The 10,000-nt window shown below is 35.3% G+C and overlaps 1 long non-coding RNA gene across 1 annotated transcript in view; it reads right to left on the reverse strand.

The window, feature by feature from the left end:
- The window catches only part of LOC145240057 (uncharacterized), a 28,094-nt gene that overhangs the window by 16,114 nt on the left and 1,980 nt on the right, over positions 1 to 10,000 (reverse strand). The window contains exon 2 of the long non-coding RNA XR_013862478.1: positions 2,407 to 2,548. This is a non-coding gene — a long non-coding RNA (uncharacterized LOC145240057). The remainder of the gene's footprint in view (positions 1 to 2,406; positions 2,549 to 10,000) is intronic.

A 10,000-nucleotide genomic window follows, 5' to 3' on the forward strand; every position in this document is an offset into this window, starting at 1 on the left:
ATAACAATAATATTAAAAATAATAATAAGTTTAATGATAATAAAGATATGAATACTACTAACAATAATAATAATAATAATAATAACAACAATAATAATAATAATAATAATAATAATGATAATAATAATGATATTAATAATAATAAATAATAATAAATATGATAAAAATAATAGCAATAATAACAATGAGATTAATGATAAATACAATGATAATAATAATAATAATAATAATAAAAATAATAATAATAATAATAATAATAATAATAATAATAATGATGATAATATTAATAGCAATAATAATAATTATAATAATAATTATAATAATAATATTAATAACAATAATGATAATGATTATAATAATGATGATATTAATAATACTACTACTACTACTACTAATGATGATGATGATGATAAAAATAATAGCAATAATAACGATTAGATTAATAATAATAATAATAATAATAATAATAATAATAATAATAATAATAATAATAATAATAATCTGAAACTTTTTCCAAGGACCAAAAAGGAACTAGAGAAATGAGTTAACAGTACCAGGATCTTCAGCCAGGATATCCAAATGGAATTTGAAATGGAAATGTGCGCTCAACTAGTTATAGAAAAGGAAAAACTGGAGACGATAGAAAGCACGGAACTAATCAATCAAACGGAGATGAGAACACTGGGGGAACAAGACGACTATAAATACCTGGGAGTTTTGGAAGCAGACACCAACAAAGCAACAGAAATGAAAGACAGAATCGGAAAGGAATAACTCAGGAGGACAAGAAAACTCCTAGAAGCAAAATTGTATGGCAGAAACCTAATAAAAGGTATAAATACATGGGCAGTATCACTAGTAAGATACTCTGGTCCAATCATAGGGTGGACCAAAGAAGAACTGAGGCAGCTCGATCAGAAAACCAGGAAACTCATGATCATGCACAATGCACTATATCCAAAGGACGATATTGACCGACTCTACGTGAAAAGGAAAGACGGCGGGAGAGGATTAGTTTGTATAGAAGATTTTGTGCATTACACACAAAAAAAAAAGAATTAGAAAAATACATAACGCAAAACAAGGAAAGGATAATCATGGCAGCGAGAGACACTGAAAAAATCGACAAAACAGAAAACAGATAAAAGATAAAACGAGAAAAGGAAAATGAAAAGAAAAACATTCATAAGATGACAAAAGAGGAAAATAACGAAAACACTTGGAAATGAGTGCAAAAAGGACAGGTACGCCGAGAAACAGACTCTCTAATAACCGCAGCACAAAATAACTCGATAAGAACCAACCACATCAAAGCAAAACACAAGAAAACAGCAACTGCAGACTCTGAGGACAAAGAGATGGAATGATAAACCATATCCTAAGCGAATGCAGCAAACTGACCCCAAAAGGAATACAAGAACAGAAATGACAAAGTGGGAAGGGCAGTACACTGGGAACTATGCAAACAACTACATTTCGAACACACAGATAAATGGTAAAAACATAAGTTGGCAACAGTACTCGAAAACAAGAATCACAAAATCCCGTGGGACATGGACATAAAAACTGATAAATCCATCCAAGCAAGAAGACCGAATGTCGTAATAATTAACGAGAAAGAAAAATCCTATCAAATCGTAGGATTTGCTGTTTCAGCTGACCACAGAGTTAATATCAAAGAAAAGGAGAAACAGAGCAAATGCAGAGAGTTAGCCAAATAGCTGAAAGGGATATGGAAGATGACGAAAATCAAAATAATACTTATAATAGTAAGAGCGATAGGAACAATCCAAAAAAAACTTTGAAAGAAAGAGAAATTGGAATCAGAGGAATGACTGAAAAAATACAACAAACAACAATAATGAAAGCAGCTGAGATATTAAGGAAACCCGTTGAATGTGGAGACCAATACACGTGAGCAACAATCGTGGGCCAGACAAACTGCTGCAGAGACAAACATGAAGCGCTATATGGAACCAAGAACATGGAAGCCGCATATCTATAAGTTCTCTATCTCCTATTACCACATCACTGCCCTCCAAAAAGACCGAGTAGCCAAGTAGAGTAAAGGAGGAAGGAAAGACTGAGGAGAGAGCACTGAATAGATCTCCGTTGAATAAGTGTGAAGAGAACTGGAACATTGGGGAGACTTGTTGTCACTCAAATTCCAGTGAAGACCAATAGCCGCTGCCAGTAAGAAATCAATGGCAAGCAGCTGTTGCGATAATGCAAATTCATTTGCAAATGTTATCGAAAGAGGTAGAGAGTACTGGAAATCTGAGGAGACTTGTTGTCACTCAGCTTCTAGGGAACACCACGGGCTGTATTCAAGGAGAGATCTTTGATGGCCTATATGAAAGCTCCTTGTGAGCCAATAATAATAATGATAAGTTCGAATATACATACTTCTAAATTTCCTTATTCCCGGAGGATATCTTCAGTGATCTTATTTGGCTTAGTTCATTGAGTGGTTTCGGGTTTTTCAACATCATACCTAAGCCGATCCTGCCAGAGCAAATCAGTCTCTGGCGCACACTTCTGTGACCTGCTGTGAAATAATAATAATAATAATAATAATAATAATAGTAATAATAATAATAATAATAATAATAATAATGATAATAATAATAATAATAATAATAATAATAATAATAATAATAATAATAATGATGATGATGATAATAATAATAATAATAATAATAATGATGATGATGATGAGGAGAAGAAGAAGAAGAAGAAGAAGAAGAAGAAGAATTCTGATTTCGTTTATCAACGTCTCTCTGGAAAGGGATGGGAATCATTTCCAGAGGATTTCCCTCAATCCCGGCTTCAAACCAGGAACTTCAAAGATCAAGGGTTTTCCTAAGCAGACGTCTGAAGGCCGCCTAAAACATCAGGGATTGTAGTTTTTTCAATTGTCCTTTCAGACAACTTGATACTATTCCTAGTGTACCAACTACGACCGGGATTATTTGTGTTTTAACCTCATGTATACGCCTTATTTCCAAGGCCAATGGAGCATAATTGCTCCACTTCTCATTCTCATTCTCTCTCACATTCCTGTCTCAGGGTACTGAAAAGTCTACAATCTGCCAGTTTTTGAGACTTTGTCAATGACGACCAAACCCGGGCGATTATGTTCCAATTGTTTGGTCGTTATGACACTTTTGTCCCACCATGCCTCTACTTTGCCATCCTTACTTGTTCTTACTTCATCAGGCACCTCCTCAAACCATTTTCCAGCACACTTCACCCCAACACTCTTACACACCTCCCAATATATCCGGAGTCTCGTGCGATCATGTCTTTTGCGGTACTCTCTCTGGACCAGTTCACTACACCCTGCTGCAAGGTGCGTAATTGATTCTGAGGTCTTACCACAAATCCGGCATTCTGCAGCATCTTCCTCTCCTAGAACCACTTTTTTGAACAATCGTGTTCCTAATGCCCGCTCTTGTGCTGCACAAACAAAAGCTTCAGTACTCTTAGCCAGATACCCAGCACTAAGCCATTGCCTTCCATGCATTTTCTTCCTAGCCAGTTCCTTTGCACTTTCTCTATCCATAAGTTTCACATAATCAGCCTTGGTCTCACATACCTCCACTTCATTGGCCACAACCTTAAGCATCCACTCCCCACTTCTAACCACATGCTCCTTCAACGACATCTCCTCGGTTCTAACACAATCTTTTACACTTTTCAATCCTCTCCCACCATCTTTCCTCTTTTAATACAGCCTTGCTACTATACTTCGAATGTGAAATATACCAAACATTGCTAAAACTTTTCTTGTTTTGATATCCATGACATGCAAATCCTTGTCAGACCATTCTAAAATTCTTGCACTGTATCTCAAAACACTGACTGCCCATGCATTCACTTCTTTCATTAGGTTTCCTCTATACAGTTTCGACTTTGCAATTAGTTTCTTCTAAGATACTCCTTCTTGACTTTCTCCTTCATTTCTCAGTTCATGATGCCTACACCCTCCAGCACTCCCAAATACTTATATCCTGTATCTTCTATTTCTTTCATGATTTCTCCATTTGGCAGTGCTATTCTATTCGAATGAACTTTTACTCCTCTTTTCATCACCAGCATCACACATTTACTAATCCCAAACTCCATCCGAATGTCTTCTGAGTATGTCCCCACAAGTTCTACCAGTCTCTCCATTTCCTTTTCATTTCTACCGAATATTTTCAAATCATCCATAAACAGTAGATGGTTGAGGCGTCTGTCACCAGATCCACAGTTATACCCCAGTTTTTCTCTCTTCAAGAGGATACTCAGTGGCATCATTATCATTACAAAAAGAAGTAGCGTTAACGAATCTCCTTGAAATATCCCACGTTTAATGCCAACCTGCTCCATCTCCTCTCTGTTTGCTGTCGGCACCGTTTTCCATTGAGCCATACTTGTCTCCAAAAGCTCCACTACATGTTCGGCAACCTTCATCATCAATAGTGTTTCACGGATCCATGAACGAGGAACCATGTCATAAGCCTTTCTGTAATCGATCCATGCTACGCTCAGATTCTTCTTCTTCTTTTTTTTTCTTCTTCTTCGCATCCTGCATTAATCAATTAGTAGTTGCTCTTTAGTACCTCTCGAGCCTTTCCGGCACCCTTTCTGTTCGTTAGAAAAAACACCATTACTCTCAAGATTTTCATAAATTTTCTCTGCAAAGATTCCAGTCAATAGTTTCCACATCAGTGGCAGACATGTAATTGGTCTATAATTATTGGCATCTGTTCCCTTAGCAGGATCTTTCCTAATTAGTGTTGTTCACAAGCCAATCAGAGTCATCTTCCGACTCTACAACCCTTTGCAGAGCAGCAGCTATAGGTGGATAAAGGCATGGGAACTGTTTAAACCAGAAGCCCATCACTCCATCTGGACCAGGTGCCTTCCAGTTTGTCATCCTTCGTATGCCAGCCTTAACGTCATCGCTGGTTATCTCAACGTTCTCCATCTGCTGTATCTCTGATAGTCTTTCTCTGACCTCTCCCAACCAGCTAACCTTCTTATTATATCGCCCTTCCGCAGACCAAATTTCACTCCAGAACTTCCTGGCATCTTTTGCATTTGGAGTGTTGTTATTTTTCGCCTGTTTACTACCATTTAATTCTTTATACAGCTGAGACTGATTGTTCCAGAAAAGGTTGTTCTTCCGAAACGCAATACCTTTTCCAACAAAGTTCCGAATTTTCATACCACCAGTGTGGATCTTCTCTTTCAACATTGTTAGAACGTTCATCATTCCCTTTTCCAGCAATCTATACCTCCTTTCAAGCTCGTCCTTGGCTTTCCGTCCTAGTTTAACTCCTTTTTTTATTTCTTCGATTCTACCAATGTCTTTTTGCCACCGTTTAATACTTTCTTCAAGCCGCCTCTGCCAGTGTGGCCTTCTATCCTTCATTTCTCTCTTTTTCTTCTGTATTAAGCAAAGACGACTCGCAATAACGTATGACGCTGCATACAGAAGCCTGTTAAGTTCCGTAATCGATATGTTCTTTCTTATGATGTTGTGAATTACTCCTTGAACTATTTTTACCTCGCTTTTCACCTTCCGCCTATCACTACTCTTCATACTTGGATAATAATAATAATAATAATAATAATAATAATAATAATAATAATAATAATAAGAAGAAGAAGAAGAAGAAGAAGAAGAAGAAGAAGAAAGATGAGCAGGAGGAGAAGGAGGAGGAGGAGGAGGAGGAGGAAGAGGAAAAATCTTGTTCGACTGTAGATTTTGCCATCCCAACAGACATTCCGAAAGCCGTTCTTAACATGACAATACTCAAAGAAGTGAAGTGAAAAAGTCGTACTTGTCTTTTTTACACGTTAAAAAAGACGGCATTTAATTTAATTTAATAATATTGATGGAAGAGTTGGAAAGAAGAAGAAAAAACGGACTGCTACCACTGATTTCAATCACTCTAAACAGTTCATATACAGTAAGAATCCCTAACTTCTAAAACTTCTGTTTTTACTTTCGATTATTATTTTACTGGACCATTGTACGCAATTTTATTAATTCATACTGATTTATGCGTTCCCTTAATTGCTTCTTTTTTTTTTTTTAAATCAAACAATGCCTGCAGGTTATCGCCCTTAACCTGCACTAATCGCCAATGAAAGCCAGATTATTTCATTTCGGCCACGACCGCCAGTGTCCGCAATTGTTTAGGGACGGCAGTGGCGACCAACAACGACCGTAGTTTACTTTTTTGCGAAGTGTCGTGGGTGGGGGGGACAGGCTTCCACCGGGAAACGCCGGTTAACGTGTCCTGCTAATAATAATAATAATAATAATAATAATAATAATAATAATAATAATAATAAATTTAAAATGATTATATGTATTGCAACAACGTTAACTAAAATAGTGAAATATAAACCGCAAATATAACATTATTTTAAAAGGATTAGGATTAGAGTTAGTGTTCGGGTTAAAGCTGTATACTAATTTGGAGATATAGAGCAGTACAATCAAGCTTATTAGGTTGTAAGTTACAAGGCTATCAGAATTAACAAATCTACATACCATATGATGATATACATATACATATACATATCAGAATTAACAAATCTACATACCATATAATGATATACATATACATATACATATCAGAATTAACAAATCTACATACCATATAATGATATACATATACATATACATATCAGAATTAACAAATCTACATACCATATAATGATACAAGCTAACAATTAGTGATGGGACGATCCAATATTTTTCCCGATGCAATTACCGAATCTTACCCAAATTCCCGATTCCGACACAATTACCGATTCCGATTTTTTAAAATTTCGATATCTATTACTATAGAGTTTTTTTTTTTTCGTATTACCATAACACCTCACTTAACATGGACATAGATTTTCGCAAATGTATAAATACAGTTATTAGGGGTCGATCTATAGATTTTTGTAGTTTAGATACATTAGTAAATATTTATCATTTTAATCCAGTTAGTACAACAAAAATCACTTTCACTTAGGATGTTGGCAACCTTCACGTGATACTTTCTGTAACTATTGGATTTCTTTCTAAGAAGGAACTCTGACTAGAAAAATATCGGGAAACCAATGAAATCTTAGGATTCATACGATATGCTGATAGTGATCAATATAAAATAAAGTTTTAAATAACAACAACAACAACGCCACAACAACAACGCCACAACAACAATAACAACGCCACAACAACAACAACATAACAACAACACAACAACAATAACACAACAACAAAAAAAAAAAAAACAAAACAACGACAACAACACAACAACAATAACAACAACAAAACAACAAAACAACAACAACAAAACAACAAAACAACAACAACAACAACAAAACAACAACAAAACAACAACACAACAACAAAACAACAAAACAACAACAACAATAACAACACAACAACAAAACAACAACAACAAAACAACAACAAAACAACAACACAACAACAACAAAACAACAACACAACAACAAAACAATAAAACAACAAAACAACAACAACAAAACAACAACAACAAAACAAAACAACAAAACAACAACAACACAACAACAAAACAACAACACAACAGCAACACAACTACAACAACACAGCAACAACAACAACAACAACAACAATAACAATAACAACAAAACAATTAAAACAATCGTTTTGGGCATCGGAAAATAGCGACAATTTTTCCAGATTCTGATACATTTAAAAGTTCCGATTCTTCCGATTCTTCCGATTCTTGATTCCGAATAATAATCCAAATACTAATATATAAAATATGCATTCAATAGGAAATATAATTAATCTGAATATGAACCAAAATATAGGAAAATGCGGGATCAACAAAGAGCAAAGGCATGCCGACATATAACACATCATGTAATTCAGCTGAGAAACAAGTTATCGCTTGAACTGTGACTTCATTTGTGGGTATATTTTATTAAACAACTAACAAGCGGTCGTAAAATACGCTTACATATGATATTTTTTATTTATGCAGATTTCGTATTTAATATTATCGAACCAATTTGCTATTGGTCATAATATTGTACCAGTTATATAGTAGTGATTTTAACAGTTAAAAATATGACTTGAGTGCCATCAACTAGAATCGAAACCAAAACCTATAGCTCTCCAGCGTTATTTGTTATCATCCGAGATAACAAATAATGAAACCTTAAAAAAAATAACGTAGTTATATTGGATATATTGCATATACGATAGTAAGAAAACTAAAGTATTTCATCAGCTGCCTCCACATCAAAAGCATGCAAATGGTACGAAACAAAATCCTCAAGTTCATTCTTTTCCTGATGATTGTATGACAGTGGATGATAAGAATTTTAAATGATAAATGTTTCACATAGTTATGAAGCATGGTGAACTCAAACAGATCCCTTGACAATAAAATTGTTAATCGTATAACGAAAGCAACATCAAATTTTGGCAAACAAGGGAACCATTTGTGGAATGACAGAGGTATAAAGCTAGAAACTAAAAGAATGTACAGGCCTGTCGTTCTGACAACTCTCTCGTACAGTGCTGAGGCTTGGACCCCTTACCGCTCACATGTGCAGTTGGACGTATTTCACAAACACTGTCTTCGTAGAATATGTGGATTTACCTTGAAGGACAAGGTGATCAATGCTGATTTTTTTTGAAAAGTGTGATATTAGTGGAATTGAAACTTTTGTTATACAGTTTCAGTTACGTCGGGCCGGACACGTATTCAGAATGAGTGACGATAGACTGTCTAAAGCACTTTTGTACAATCAGCTTCAATCAGGCAAAAGGCATTTTGGACGTCCACTGTTGAAGTCTAAGGATAAGCTCAAGCACAATCTGAAAACAACTATCATCCACTTTCAACTTTTGAACAAACTGCTTCGGACAGGAAACAATGGAAAACTGACATGTCACAATGCCTTAAAAGTCTTTGAATCAGGAAGAGGACAAAAATTCAAAGAATCAAAAGAAAAGAGGAAAGAATTTGCTGCTAGACCAAGTGATATTCCACTGAGTAATTTTCGTGCACGGCTTGTGATTGCATTTGCAAGTCACTGGCTGGACTCAAGTCTTACGAAAGACAGAAACACCGGAACTGTAATTAGTTTTTGAGAGGCTCATACGTCGAAATCGACGAGGGAGTCCATGATTATGTACATATATGCACACATATAGGGTGGGCCATAAGTCGCGCACCAAAGGATTTGAAATGATTCTGATAGTAATAAACGTTATTTATTAAAACCAAACTAAACCAATGAACTGAAAAACACGTTGTACACGCTGATATAATTATAAAAGAAGATTTATCTTATACCCAAAGAAAATAAAATATATTTTGCCCCGCCGATTTTACAGTTTCATATCACTTAATTCTTTGGTGCGTGACTTATGGCCCACCCTGTAGATATATAAATGTATATGTACACACACACACACACACACACACACACACACACACATATATATATATATATATATATATATATATATATATGTGTGTGTGTTTGTGTATGTGTGTGTGGGGGGGGGTGTTACGTATTCGCTGTGGCCGCTGTGGTTGTGCAATATGCGTTTATCCAGCGTATATAAATGTTAACATCTATATTTGTAAAATGGTACAAATATATATATACACACTGACAGCGAAGTAAAAGTCATCACACAGTTGACCTACAAAAATATATTGCTCTTATTTCATACTGGCAAATTAGCTTTTGATTATAAATTGCTACTAGTGATTTAAAATTTCTGGAAGGTGCGTGGTTGTGTCGGATGTCGGACGGCGAAGAAATGGTGACGCAACCTTGCTCTCTCTGATTGACTGACTAACTTTTTCTTTGCGACGCTTTTATTTATAAATGCATTATTTCCCTATTGGAATATTTAATATTTCCTTTGTCCATTGTTTAAATCTTTGACCGATATCCTCTCACATATTTCTGGGTCAAATTATGCATTCCGTTG

The sequence above is a fragment of the Euprymna scolopes genome, chromosome 19 (assembly GCF_053919585.1).
Source record: "Euprymna scolopes isolate OS-2025 chromosome 19, ASM5391958v1, whole genome shotgun sequence".
In the NCBI taxonomy this organism is placed as follows: Eukaryota; Metazoa; Mollusca; class Cephalopoda; order Sepiida; family Sepiolidae; genus Euprymna; species Euprymna scolopes.